At 38.8% G+C, this 16,054-nt stretch overlaps 1 pseudogene; it reads left to right on the top strand.

Annotated features, from left to right (window-relative positions):
- The first annotated feature begins 10,592 nt into the window (after positions 1–10,592).
- Positions 10,593–16,054, top strand: part of LOC131534020 (NACHT, LRR and PYD domains-containing protein 3-like) — a 28,158-nt pseudogene continuing 22,696 nt past the window's right edge.

Here is a 16,054-nt window from a genome sequence, read left to right as displayed (position 1 = left end):
GTGGACCAGATTGCAATGTCAGGTCGAAGAGATGTTATGGCAATCTGCTGTGGGAACTTCAGTTGGCGACCAAGATCAGCTCTCATGTCCCACTCACCTCCAGGTGACAGGGACCTCTCCTGTACAATGCTGCTTAGTGCCTCTCCCCTTTGTCTGACAAATTTAATAGGCTGGTATGATGTTGCCGGGCTGGCTTTGTTCACTTCAAGTCTGCGTGCTTCGATGACCTCTGCTAGCTTTCGCAGGACACGGTTGTGGCGCCATCAATATTTGAGCAAGTACATAACCAGCCAGTGTTCAAAACTACCGCCTTACTTTAGCCCGATTCACAATGGTTAGCTTATAATAATGTTTTCTAATTTGAGTGGTACGAGTAGGTTTCCGCGGGAAATTCGAGCATGGCACTGTGTCATTACCTCACATCTGTAAACATAAAGAAGTTGTCCCGGCTAGTAGGGTATCGTATGTGAGGATCCTGCAGGTGGCAGATCGTTTATAGCCTTTTCTCACAGCAGCTAGAATAATTAAATGTATCATTTTGATGGCGGATTGTAATCCAGAAAGGTTTATGTGTTTATGAAACACATGTGAATAAAATTAGGTTACACTTTATTTCGATAGTCCACTTTAGACATTCTACTAACTATAAGTAACTTTGTAACTACATGTCAACTACATGTCAACTAATTCTCATTAATTTGCAACTACATGTCTACTAACTCTCAGTAGGGTAGGTTTAGCGTTAGAAGAATAAGTTGACATATACTTGCAAAGTTTCTCATACTCAGTATGTTGTATGTTGTGGACCCATCAAAATAAAGTGTTAGAAGATATTAAGCAGACAGTCTACTAATACTCTAATGACTGCTAGTTGACATGTAGTTGCAAAGTTACTTACTGTTAGTAGAATGTCTAAAGTGGACGATTGAAATAAAGTGTTACCTAAAATTAAATTATATTCCAGTTTTAAATATGCTTCTGATTACAGACTTTTCTTTTTTTAAAGAAAACCAGTTCAAATGGAGCATAGTTTGCTTTTTGGGTTAAAATAATTTATTAATATGAAATTCGAATGGCATGACAATTAGATATTAGACTGTACAGAAATTGAAATATACACACTATACTCAGTCACGCAATGCTGATATTGTAAACATTAATAATTTGAGAATAAAGTAAAACAATAATGATAATTTGCACGGTTTGATGTGATATGAGCTAACTGATGGTTAGATTTAATTACCATTGGTAGCGCGATTTATTGTAATTCTTTTTTCCTCAGTTGGTCAGAAAAAGCATGACAAACTTGTTACTTGTTCAGATGCCAATATATGGTGAAAATTCTTATTTGGGTCATATATTTCAAGATGTAGGCTAGAATCTGTGATTCCTGAATACAGTATCCACACTGGTGCGGTGACTGACAGCCACACATTCACCTCAAAACATTAGATTCAACCGCGCTGGAGCCGTGCCGGAACACCAGATCACATAATTCCGCACAGAGCTGCAATTCCAGGTTTTCAAACAGAGATGGCGACAAAGAGGTAAAACTTACGGACTGCAGCTTTAAGATAAAGACAGGAGGAAAAATCCAGGATGTTCAACTAAACATCGGGGACATCGTGAGTAAGTTAAAAATTGAATTAAAAAAAATTCTAAAAGACCTTGTGTTGTGGTGGTTGCGTTTAGGAATCAGGAAAAGGGTTAAAGTTTTAAAATTGTTATATGGATGTTCGGGATTATAACAGTTAGGGTTAGAAGGAAAAAATCGGTTGAGATTTTCAGAATTGTAATGGTTAGGGTTTGGGACAGGGGTGAGGTGTTTTCTAAAATATAATAGTAATATATGGTGTAGGATATCAGAACGAATCGGACAAATTTAAGATTCGATCAGAACATCGAAACATGAGGAGCCGAAATTCCAGAGAGGCCCCAAGGCAACAGGACGTCATAAATCAGATCCCGAACTCCAGCCCGTCTGAAGCAAGCGAACCAACCAACTCTGTCAGTGAGCAGCTTGCAACATTAAAACAAAAGGAACACTTATTAATAATTCCAACTCAGGAAGGAGACTGTCAAATTTGGAGCAAGTAATCAAGACTGATGGTCAAAGAGATGGCCATCACATGTGTTCCACGATAGAAATCATGAGCTTCCTTAGATTGGCTTTTCCCCCACACATAGAAGACACAGACCAGACTGAAATTCCTTTGTTCACAGAACATGCCCTTATGTCCTACACAGAACTTCACAGAGACTGTCTTTTCCATGTGCACAAAAAATCATCTTAAACTTGCAGGTTTGATTGGAGTTCATTTTTGTTGCAAGTTCTTCCAATATTTGCTTGATGGGGATTTCCACTGCAGGGGGAATTCTGAAGAAGAACAAGTTTTATTATTTAAAATTTCATTATAATATAAAAATAATCGAATAATATCAAAATATATCATGTCTATTAGTTACACAAAACGGATGCATGGTAGGGAATGTGTATTCCAATCACTATTGAATCGGACTGATTGAAAAAAAGGTACAAATTGCAGGTTCTCAGTGAGTTGTCATGTTTTTCCATAGACTGTTAAAACTCTATTTGTAGTTAAAAAAAAAAGGTTATGTTTTTTTAATCAAATTCTAGAATAATATAAATTTTGTATTTTTGGAAGAGAACACCACATTGTTAAGAGAAGTTACAATGACTGAATCCTCTGGTTAGTAACAATGCAACTACTGGAATGAATCAGTAAACAAGGTGTAGCCAACATTTATGGTAAGCAGTATCAAACAATTTAAATAAATGAGAATCTTATCACAACTGAACTGAAATATCAATAATACAGGAAAATACACCTAAACGAAATGGTGTACTTTGTAGTCTAATGGTTTGATACATGTCCAAAATTGTAAAATTATATGCCACCTGTGATTTTAAATTAGACTGGATAACTGAATAATACTCACGTCTGGTCCTCAGTGCTTACAATTATGGCACAGCAAAGATCTTCATCATCTTCCTCATCTTCAGACACTGCCCGAATAAGGGAAAGGTAGGTATCATAATCACCATCCCAGGAAGCAGATCTGAAGGACTGGTCATTGTGCCAACAATGGCCAGCCTTGCACAAAACATAACTCACCAGCCCACTGGCGGAGGACTGTGCGCCGATGGAACTGGTGGAGAATTGAGTTCTTGTGGGGGATTGAACTCTGGTGGTGGACTGAAAAGTAATGCTGTGAACTGAAAACTAAGAAGAGATGAAGGAATGTACATTAGACAAAGACTAAAAGTGCTAGAAAAGAATTGAACCAAGTCAAAGAAGGCACTCACCGAGTTTTGTGTGGAAGCCTGGTCATTCAAGTGATTGGTCATATTCTCTTCAGAAGCAGGACTTGGTGACTGGTAGACCCTTTCGCCAGGCATGTCAACCTCAAAGCAGCTGTCATCAGAGCCTTGGAAAATAAAACAGCACAGATGAGATCTTGTTAAGCAATGTATTTTGCAAAGTTTGTAGTATTGTTGCCACTTTTCACTGTTTTCAACAGTGAATGCAAATGTGAAAATGAATTTAAAAAAAGGAAGCTAAAAGTAAATTATAAAGTATAAAACAAGTTAACATTGCATAACATACATTTAGACACAATATGGCCTAAAATAACCCTAAACCCTGTAAGGAAGCCCATATAGAAAAGAAAAAAAGAAAAACAAATAATTAAAATTTATTAGACAAATACACCGGTCTTACCAAGAGTAGTGGTCTTGAGGGTCTTACGTATAAGGCCTTTAACTTGAACACCTTTCAAATCAAGCTGCCATCCAGTTCCTGATCTTCACTTAACTTAGGTGTAATGAGCTTGTTGCCACATCCCATAAGTATTTCCAAACTGCACACAATGAAAACCAGTGGTAGTAATACACCATCAAATAATACATCACACAGTAAAACATTTACAATATAATAACTATAACTTAATAAAAAAAAATTAAAACATATTTTACCTCATATCAAGTGGCACTTTTTCTTTGAAGCCTTCTTTGATCTTTCTTAAAACTGTTGTACTGTCCCATGCTTTGTCAATCACAAATACATACTAGTAATAACATTCAATGTGAATATCCCACATTTCTGCCACAATACCAGTGAGTGTTACTACAGTAAATCCATGGTAAATGATGGCGATGTGTAGACTTGAAAGCCTTCTGACTGTCTTGTTGCACACAGTGTTTCTCCTGTTTGGCTCTAAACTAGTTTAAATCACAGAGTCATTTGTGTTCATCGCTGAATGCAAGCGCTTCGATCTCAGCGCTGTTGTTTAGTGCTTGCCTGACCGTCTCGTCCGCGAGTAAACTTGAACTTAGCTAAGTTTGAACTTTGATCTGAGCGGATAAACGCGATTCAAATGAGGCGCGCTGTTTCGTTCCACTTTTGGTGCATAAACATTATATCGAACATTTATCGAACTTCATATCGTTTTATCGAGGAAAATTATATCGCGATAATTATCGTTATCGAATTATCGCTCCGCCCTAACTACAATTGTTAAAAATAAATAAATAAACTGTGATGGTCTTAATTCTGTTGGTGAGGCATAAAATGACTAGATATATGGCCGGCTGTGATTTTAATGCAACTTTGTAGTGATGCTGACAAAACCAAAACACACATTGTGCCTACACACAACTACAACTGAAAAACAAATGAACCTTTCTCTTGTCCTCTGTTTTCAGCTTGTCAAGAACATTGAGGGAGAAGCCAGGCTTCAAATTGTTGGTGACCCTGCTTTCCCCCTCCTAGACAGGCTCATGATATCAACTCGGCTAATTTGAACCCAGTACAGAGTCATTCAGTGTGTACATTAGCTTGCTCTGGGTGGGTATTGAAATTGTTTTTTGGTATCCTCAAGTCAAGATGGAGGGTACTACTTAAGAGGAGTGACTTTCACTTCACATGCGGACCAGCTGTGATCACTACATGCTGTGCTCTGCACAATTTTGGTCAAAAAAGCTGATTTCTGTAACAGCAACTGGGTGGTGGACATCTGTGAAGCCACAGTAAATTTCTCACAGTCAAGTCAGCAAATGCACTTCCAGGAAATTGCTAGTGGCAACACTGCGAGGGAGGCTCTAACAAGATACGCCACTAATCACTTTCCCCTTCATACAGGGGACCTTCATCAACATCTGTATGAAACACATGACTCATAAAACTAAGGCATGTGTAGTGATATTCTCAATATTCCAAATTCTTAAATCTGAATCTTTCATAGCAAATGAAAAGAACAAAAAGTGTCAGTGTAGAATAGAGCATGTCAAACAACATACAAAATACTTCTGAATTTAAATCCGAAGCGTTTTGTTACAAAACAAAAGAACAAAAAATGACAGTGCAGTGTAGTGCGATACAAAATAATATTTGTGTAAACTATCTTTTGGCAAAACTGTGCCTACGGTGTCTCTACTGAGAGCAGCAGCCTTTCTGTGTGTGCTTGAGGTAGTGCTTGTGTGTGAATGTACGTGTGTGTGTGTGTGTGTGTGTGTATATATATATACACACACCAAACAAAATTATAAACGCAACACTTTTGTTTTTGCCCCCATTTTTCATGAGCTGAACTCAAAGATCTAAGACTTTTTCTATGTACACAAAAGGCCTATTTCTCCCAAATATTGTTCACAAATCTGTCTAAATCTGTGTTAGTGAGCACTTCTCCTTTGCCGAGATACTCCATCCACCTCACAGGTGTGGCATATCAAGATGCTGATTAAACATGATTATTGCACAGGTGTGCCTTAGGCTGGCCACAATAAAAGGCCACTCTAAAATGTGCAGTTTTACTGTATTGGGGGGGTCCGAAAACCTCACGCAGTGCAACACACCTCCTTCACATAGAGTTGATCAGGTTGTTGATTGTGGCCTGTGGAATGTTGGTCCATTCCTCTTCAATGGCTGTGCGAAGTTGCTGGATATTGGCAGGAACTGGAACACGCTGTCATATACGCCGATCCAGAGCATCCCAAACATGCTCAATGGGTGACATGTCCGGTGAGTATGCTGGCCATGCAAGAACTGGGATGTTTTAAGCTTCCAGGAATTGTGTACAGATCCTTGCAACATGGGGCCGTGCATTATCATGCTGCAACACGAGGTGATGGTCGTGGATGAATGGCACAACAATGACCCTCAGGATCTCATCACGGTATCTCCGTGCATTCAAAATGCCATCAATAAAATGCACCTGTGTTCGTTGTCCATAACATACGCCTGCCCATACCATAACCCCATCACCACCATGGGCCACTCAATCCACAATGTTGACTTCAGCAAACCGCTCACCCACACGACGCCATACACGCTGTCTTCCATCTGCCCTGTACAGTGAAAACCAGGATTCATCCGTGAAGAGAACACCTCTCCAAAGTGCCAGATGCCATCGAATGTGAGCATTTGCCCACTCAAGTCTGTTACGATGACGAACTGCAGTCAGGTCGAGACCCCGATGAGGACGACGAGCATGCAGATGAGCTTCCCTGAGACGGTTTCTGACAGTTTGTGCAGAAATTCTTTGGTTATGCAAACCGATTGTGGCAGCAGCTGTCCGGGTGGCTGGTCTCAGACGATCTTGGAGCTGAAGATGCTGGATGCGGAGGTCCAGGGCTGGTGTGGTAACAAATGGTCTGTGGTTGTGAGGCCGGTTGGATGTACTGCCAAATTCTCTGAAACGCCTCTGGAGACGGCTTATGGTAGAGAAATGAACATTCAATTCACGGGCAACAGCTCTGGTGGACATTCCTGCAGTCAACATGCCAATTGCACGCTCCCTCAAAACTTGCGGCATCTGTGGCATTGTGCTGTGTGATAAAACTGCACATTTTAGAGTGGCCTTTTATTGTGGCCAGCCTAAGGCACACCTGTGCAATAATCATGCTGTCTAATCAGCATCTTGATATGCCACACCTGTGAGGTGGATGGAGTATCTCGGGAAAGGAGAAGTGCTCGCTAACACAGATTTAGACAGATTTGTGAAAAATATTTGAGAGAAATAGGCCTTTTGTGTACATAGAAAAAGTCTTAGATCTTTGAGTTCAGCTCATGAAAAATGGGGGCAAAAACAAAAGTGTTGCGTTTATAATTTTGTTCAGTGCACATTTGTACGTTTTAAATATCCTGTGCATATAGCGCTTCATATCATGAGATTTTGGCCAAGTTTATTAAACAACAAGAAAAACTAAGCGCCCATATAGCTACAATAAACTTTATATCCTGTAAGTTGATGAAAGCGTAATGCAATGCACTGAAGACAGACAAAACACAGATCTCATTCGCTGGTCAAAAACCTTGTTAACTCCATTTGAGCCTGATTCTCATATAATGTTAAGTGCAAGAGTCTGATAAAACCACAATACCAACTCTGACGATGCAGTGTTTAATTAATTAAATTTTTTAAAATTTATTTATGTATTTGGTGTAATGTAAGGTGTTTATGCGGTTTAATCCTAGTGAAAAACGTATACTTTATTGTATTTGTAATATATTCCCTGTTTTAGTAGTACACTGCAAATATACTAACAAAAAATGTAATATCTTTAAATATATAAAAAGTATATTAGCATCATGCTTTTGCCTATTTTAACAATACAACTTTTAAAACACTTTAAAATAATTGTAATTTAGTATAGTTTCTAAAAATATTTTAGAAAAATATACTTGAATTGAAAGTTCTGTTTATTTTTTATAAGTATATTTATTTGCAGTTTACTTAAATATTTTATGAATGTTTTTTAACTGTGTGCTTAAAATGATCATTGTAACAATGCATTGAAAGTATACTTTCAAAGTACATTATTAAATAACCTGAAGTTGTAGTATGTTTTAACCGTGAGGACGTTTTATTAATTTGTCCCTTCTTTTCAGTTTCAATGATTTAGCTAAATCGTGGCCAGGTTTAATTTATTTGTTTTAGTTAGGTCTAATTAATGGGAACGAAATTATACAGTGCCTCACATTTAACTAAAATAAAGGGAAAAAAATTCATGAAATAAGCAACAATTTCTTAATTAGTGAACATATCTTTATCCCACGTAGTTCTGCCAAAATAAAGGACAGGTAATGAATAACAAAGTATGTGCGTGACAAAAAATGCATATTGTTTTATAATTTATTTTATAATATTTATATTTATTATGTAGGATCAGAACGAGTCAGACAAAACTAAGATTCGATCAGAACATCGAAACATGAGGAGCTGAAATTCCAGAAGAGGCCCCAAGAAAACAGGACAACGTCATAAATTAGATTCCTTGCTCCAACCTCTGAAGGAAGCCTAACCAACAAGCCTCTTCCAGAACAGCTTGCAACATTAAGACAAAAGAACACTTATTGATAAGTCCAACGCAGGAAGGAGATCGTCAAATTTGGGGTAAATAGTCAAGATTAATGGTCAAAGGGATGGCCATCACATGTGTTCCACAAGAGAAATCACAAGCTTCTTTAGATTAACTTTTCCCCCACACATACAAGACAAAGACTGAGACTGAAATTCCTTTGTCCAAAGAACATGTCTTTTGGTCTCCACAGAACTACACAGAGACTTTCTCTTTCATATGCATATAAAATCATCCTAGAAGGACATTTCTAGGCATAACACTATATTATGTATGTAACCCACACATTAGACTATCATGTTTTAAGCACATATTATGTATGTCTTTTTAATAACTATTGAATGACTTTAAGGTTTATTCGTGTTTGGTATGTATGAGCGTGACAATTCTAGCTTGAAACGTTTCTTCCAATTGATTCTTTGTCAAATGTATCATATTCTGGTTATAGAAATCACATCCAAAAGTATACTTTGCAAGAGTGTGTAAAATTCAGACCATGTGACCAGATAACAAACTGATTTATGATGGAAGGAACAACCCTAGCTAAGATAATAGCCTATCTAATTGGTCAAGACACCAGATGAGATGTGTCCAAAAGCCGAGTTTAAAACCTCAGGACACCATCAACTCTCCCTCTCTCGTCCCTTCTCGCCCTTTTCTCTTCTCGCCACCGCGTTTTGACGCTTTTTAGCGCTCTTTGAGCGTGCTCTGGCCTACAGGCCAGTTGCTACCTAACACCACGATGAGAAGAAAAACCACCTAGTCTCGTTATATCCTTTCTTTCTTTTCTTTTAGTTTATTTTCCATTGCGAGTTTCGTGTTCTCAGTTTAAGTTTTGCCGCCACGCCTTGTCTCCGAGTTCAACTCAAAACTTCAACCAGACCAACTCCGCATCCTCAGCCAACGCCCAAGACATCCCTTCAACGACTACTGAACTTCCAGCCAATCACCAACTCGGGAAACCCCTTTTCCTGCAACGACGACGACAAAAGGGAATCCCTTAACACAAAGGCAACGCAAGCAAGTACCTCCAGATTCTAACTGAACTGGCGCATTTAATATAAATTTTAGCCTCATTGAGAAACTCAATGCGAGTGTTAATTAAGTGATTGATGGTTTGTTCAGGTCTATGCTATAGCACATATTGCTATAAACTTGGGATTTCACTTTCTCATTCTCTAAACTCATCCTTTCTCTCTTTCTGCAACGTGCGAATGTGTGAATGCGTGTGTTCATGTGTTAGATTAGTTTATGCCTTAGGTTTATATAAATAAAGTCTTATTTATATTGAAAAGAGAAGTATCTTGTGTTTTGTGCTTACAAGTTAATGTCTTAATCTGCCGATCTTGTTACTGTGCTTATTAATAGTGTTTTCACTATATTTTGGATTTTAATATCCAGTGCAGAGTTGATGTTATACGGCTCGTTCAGTGAATCGCTGCCGACTCAGTGATCAGCCGCAAAACAGTGATTCTGTTCAAATTCCCTATAAAATCATAAATGATTCCCTTTGAGCTAAATTAAATTATATTTATGTATCAAACCCTACAATTATTTAATTTTAAAATATACATTAAAAATGTATTTGTGACAAACATTAAGTAATGTGAGAATATTGATATTTAACATATAAATACATGTAGCCTAGCCTACTGAACTAGGCTACCACTTTTAATGTTCCGATGCAAAGTAAACCACCATTTCTATAATATAACACGATTCAAATTACATAAATAATACTGCGCACACCTGTTAAATGTTTCAAATCTAAAATATGGTGTAGTACTGTGTAGCTTACTATAAATATAAGCACAGGCTCATAGGCTTGACATTTATCCAGCTTGAATTAATTTTAAATAAGAAACACACATAACTTCATGAGTACAAAATTTGCTTCTGTGAATATTAATTATTTTAACTACAGTATTTTTCTTTTCGTTTTCTGCCGTCAAATGTCAGCAGAAAACACATAGGTGAAGCAAAGCTGACTGTTATTTGTGAAAATGCACTTTGCTGTGTTGGCTTGATAACTTGTGGTTAAAGTGCCACTCAGCGGTATGCAAATGCATTTTGCAGACGCGGCGGCACCCACGGTGGTAGAAAGCACATTCTGGTTGTCTACCATCTGTAAAGTGCATTCAAGCTATACAGTAAGACAGGAGATCAAAAATTGGCAGCAAACAGCAGAGTGTCATAATATGCTGTTTTGTCCATTGTCACTATCAGCAGGTGGAAGAGACTGGGATCAGAGTCTCCAGAACCCAGTGGTGTGTCTGTGAAGAGTAATGCATCTATGATGGATCCCCTGCACTCAGTGAGGCAAGAGTGACCTCTGACCCCAGGTATGACACTGGATATTTCTTTGCATTTGTCAGATAATTTTTATATAAAATGGCTTATTCTAGCAACCTACACACACAAAATCACTTTCCCGACCCTTCACTGTTTCTCACTATTGAATGAATACCAGCTCAGTGTCATCGTGGACAGAAATCAGGTTTGGCAGGTTATACCCAAAACACCCAGCTGTTTTTCTGTGTAGAGAAACAGTGATGAATTGAATGATTGATATCTGACCCATGGTTAGCATAAGCATTTACTTGTTAATTCACTGTAGTGGATCTTAGATGAATAATGATTTAAGAAATTAAATGAAACAGCACTTTAAATTTGCTACAATATATGAAGCATAGTACTGCACAGGGGTGGCAAAACAGTATCTGTTAATCAGTATGTATCTGCTGGCCTTTAAGAAACTGAAAAAGTAATTTGCTGCTCTTTTCTTTTTCATTTTAGTAGGAGGGAGATATGTGAGCTGATCAGATCCTCTACATCTCACTATAAGACTCATATCAGGCAAGAAAGAACTGAAGCAGTCCTGCAGACACACACACTGAAGACTGTAGACCTGCAGAGAGTAAAAGACCAGCACAAAACCAGCATAAAGATCAAGTATGAGAGATTATTTGCGGGAAACAAACTCCAAGAGAATGAAACCCTTGTGAACAGGATCTACACACAGCTCTGCATCATAGAGGGAGTGAGTGAAGAACATGAGGTTTTACAGATGGAGAAAACAGCCAGAACACAACACTCACAAGAAACTCCAATCTACTGTAATTACATCTTTAAAGCCTCACCTGAACCAGGATGTGAGGAGAAAGACCAGATCAAGACTGTTCTTACTAAAGGCATCGCTGGAATCGGAAAAACCGTCTCTGTGCAGAAGTTCATTCTGGACTGGGCCGAGGAAAAGCTAATCAGGATGTAGATTTCATGTTTGTGCTTCCATTTCGAGAGCTGAACTTGATCCAAGATCATCAGTACAGTCTTTACAGACTACTTCTGTACTTTCATCCTGAACTTCAAGATCTGGACTCAAAGATTTATGAGGAGTGTAAAGTTGTGTTCGTCTTTGATGGTCTGGATGAAAGCAGAATCACACTGATGTTTTCAGACGCTCAGAAAGTTTGTGATGTGACTGAGACTTCATCACTGGGTGTGTTGATGTCAAAGCTCATGAAAGGAGAGCTGCTTCCCTCTGCTCTCATCTGGATTACCTCCAGACCAGCAGCAGCCAATCAGATCCCCTCCAAATACATCAACCGTCTGACAGAAATTCAGGGATTCACTGAGTCTCAGAAAGAGGAATATTTCAGGAAGAGAATCAGTGACCAGCATCAAGCCAGCAGAATCATCTCACACATCAGAAGAGCAAGAAGCCTCCACATCATGTGCCACATCCCTGTCTTCTGCTGGATCTCATCCACTGTGCTTCAGAAGCTCCTGAAAGAAGATCTGAGTGCAGAAATCCCTCAAACTCTGACTGAAATGTACATCCACTTTCTGCTGATTCAGATCAACATGAGGAACCAGAAGTATGAAGAGAGAGATCCAGATAAACTCCTGCAGTCCAACAGAGAAGTGATTGTGAAACTTGCTGAAGTGGCTTTCAAACAGCTGATGAAGGGCAATGTGATGTTCTATGAGGAGGACCTGATTGAGAGCGGCATAGACGTCACTGACGCCTCAGTGTATTCTGGGATTTGCACTGAGATCTTTAAGGAGGAATCTGTGATTCATCAGAGGAAAGTCTACAGCTTCATCCATCTGAGTGTTCAGGAGTTTCTCTCTGCTTTCTATGTGTTTTACTACCACATACACAGCACTACAGAAGCATGTTTTGATTCACTGGAAAATCTCCATAAAAGAGTGGCTGATAAGGGTGTATTGAACAAAAATGGACAGCTGGATCTGTTCTTGCGGTTCCTGCTGGGTGTCTCACTGGAATCCAATCAGAGACTCTTACAGGATCTACTGTCACAGACAAAGAACAGCTCAGACAGCATGAGGAGAACCACACAGTACATTAAAGACAAGATCAAAGATGGACATGGACTCTCCACTGAAAGATCAATCAATCTGTTCCTCTGTCTGCTGGAAGTGAAAGATCAGACTCTGTCCAGAGAGATTCAGGAGTTTGTGAAATCAGACAAACACTCAGAGGAAAAACTCTCTCCTGCTCACTGCTCAACAATTGCCTACATGGTTCAGATGGCAGAGGAGGTGCTGGATGAACTGGACCTCACGAAATACAACACATCAGACGAAGGTAGAAGAAGACTGGTACCAGCTGTGATCAACTGCACAAAAGCTCTGTAAGTGGTAATCAAACATTCACATAATATGGTATTTGTGCCAGTTTAGTGCACAGGGGCCAAGCACCAAAGGTGGTTCTTCTTCCATTTCTTCCGCTCGAAAGTCAATGGCAGCCCATAGAACCGCTTGCGGAAAAGTTGTCAAATTTGGCGCACTGATAGAGGATAGTGTCAAAACTAACCACAGCAAATTTGGAGTTTCTATCTCAAACTCTCTAGCGCCACCACTTGTCCAAATTTTCACTCATGTTTATGCTAATAACCTTTGAACCATAAGCCACAAAATGAAAATTATTTTTCCCTCTGAATCCTTGGCTCAAGCAGAGTCGAATGAAGTCCAAAATTTAAAAAATCGTAAGGTTTCGTTTTTTCGCTATTTTCAATTGTTTGAAAAACCTACTTTTTCGAACTCGATCTAGGCCGTTTCAACGATTTTCATGAAAATTGAACCAGATCATCTTCAGACCATGCTGACAAAAAGTTATGGGATTAAAGTTGATTAGTCAAACCGTTCTCGAATAGCGCACGAACGAATTCTACGAAAAGCATGCAAAAATGGATCTGAGGCTATATCTCCGCAACGGTTTGACCTGAGACTACCTGCAGTGTTTCGGTGCTGTGCCACCTAGTGGTCAGGAGATATGAAAAATTCATACTTTTGCTTATAACTTATGAATGGTTCGGCCAAAATGTACAAAAGGTGCATCATGCCGAGTCGAATGGTACCCAATTTTCCCATGTCAGCCATTTATGGCATCGGCCATTTCGAATTTTGCAGTAAAATGCTATATTTTATGAACGCATTGACGTATCGTTACGAAACTTGGTATGGGTCATCAACACGTTGTCCTGAAGGAGCTTGAGAAGTTTTGAGCCAGCGCCACCTAGTGATAAAATCAAATATTCACATGCTTATAACTTACTTTTTAGACTCCTGAATCATTGCCGAGTCCAGCAATACCAAGCATGCCAGGTTTTGCCTAATGGTTTGTGCAGCGTTGCACTTTAGTGCTTAAAAAACAGTTGGCAATATCTTAGAAACCGTTACTCCGATCGAAACAAAACCACCATAGGAAATTCGGAAACTTAGCGTCCCGGCTCAACGCTAATGCCCAGTTGCCAAAATTTTGATAGTAAGTGGCCCAAAAATGCAAACAAAGTCAGCAGTCAGTCATTTTTCATCTACTCGTACACAAATATGTCTATAACTCCAAAACAAAATGAGATATTTTCACCAAATTGGACACACATATGTGTGGACACACTCTAAGGACACACACAAAATGTGGTGGGATTATGCCTCTTGGTGGCCCTATAATTGAACAAAACATGAAATTGCCATTGACTACAATAGAGTGTTATGATATAAAATGTTATATTTTATGAATCCATTGGTGTACTATTACCAAACTTTGTATGTACTATCGAGATCATGACCTGAAATTACTCAAAGTTCTGAGACAGTGCCACCTTATGGTCAAACGTTATAATGAAATTTCAAATAAATGCTAATAGATTTCGGTGAAATTTGCCTATTGTAATGAGACTGGTATTAATAGATTCCTTGGGTCATACTGAGAACAGTGATACCAGTGTTGCCATAGTCAGCCAAACTTCCTGTTTGCCATTTTGATTTATGTTGAAAACCTATTTTTTCGAACTCCTCCTCAACCGTTTGTCCAATTTTCACCAAATTTGACTCATCATCTTCAGACCATGCTGGCAAAAATTTATGGATTTCGTGTTGATAGACTAAACCGTTTTAGCGTATAGCGCTGCTACAAAGTTGAGGCATGATGCCAAACGGACTCTGAGGCTTGTATCTCTGCAATGCTTTGGCATTGACACCCAATTTTGTGTGTTTCATTGTCAACTCACACAGAACACACCACATCGATTTGATAACAGCACCACCTATTAGTCAAATGTGATAAGCCAATAAATCATATTAGCAGAGGTTTATTTATTATTTTTCAGCTGTTTCAATTGAAATCACCCTAAAATTGCTTTTAGTACTCATTGTTGCAGTCTTTGAAATGGCGCATAAAAACTTTGCTGGCCTTTGTTAGCGAATTCAGTTTAGGTCTTCCTTTCTCAGTTATTCTCTTTTTTCTGCAAAAGAGCGCCTTGAAAAAGGCTTTTTAGTAGATCAGCAACAAAATCTGGTGTAGGCGCCCATGACTGCAGCTGTCATTTTCTTTTCACTGAATTTCACTTTCGTTCCTTGGAAATCCCTGAAGGGGCATCTAACGCTGGGGGTAGCACTGGGCACATAGCTGGACTCAGAGGGCGGGCTGTCACTGAACGTCAAAATTTGATTGGCTAATGATTCTGTCACTAATGTTCGTAACAAATCAGATGTGACGTCTTTCAACAAAAGGGTAGCACTATCTGTAGTGCTGGCCTCAGACTTTTTTATGTAGGATATTCCAGTTCAACCTCAACTAAGCTAATCATATGCAATTTGTGGACATTACACAAATGAAAATGATACCTAAATAATCAATAAAAACATTTTTCACACAATTTTATTTTTTATAGGGCCAGCAGAGAAGGCCCTGCTGCCCCTGACGGCCCACCACTGCTCACACATGCTTTGTACTATAAAAGGATGATATTTTATATCTGAGAAACTAATCGTTATTGTTTAGCACACTATTAAAATCTATTTGTGAACAGAGTATTAATAATAAACATGGTCTAAACATTATTAGACGCGTAGCATTCATCATGTTGTAGTTTAGGAAAAACCCAACTAACTGTTAGTAAATGTGTTCAAGTTTATGTCACAATAACACGGTAACTAATGCAAAAAAGACATTAAACATTACTTACTCATCAGATTGATCTCCTCTACTGGATGAAATCGTGTTCTTCTTTCGAGGGAAATCCTGCCTTTACTCAGCGCGAACAGTAACAGTAGCCGCGTTGAGGATCTCCTCACTCTTTGTTTGTGTTGGGCATTTGCACGTGCGCACGTACCACGTGGCTATTTACATATGAACGGCATGAGCCG

Source organism: Onychostoma macrolepis, chromosome 03 (assembly GCF_012432095.1).
Source record: "Onychostoma macrolepis isolate SWU-2019 chromosome 03, ASM1243209v1, whole genome shotgun sequence".
NCBI classification, from domain to species: domain Eukaryota; kingdom Metazoa; phylum Chordata; class Actinopteri; order Cypriniformes; family Cyprinidae; genus Onychostoma; species Onychostoma macrolepis.
This window is presented reverse-complemented; position numbering and strand designations above follow the sequence as displayed.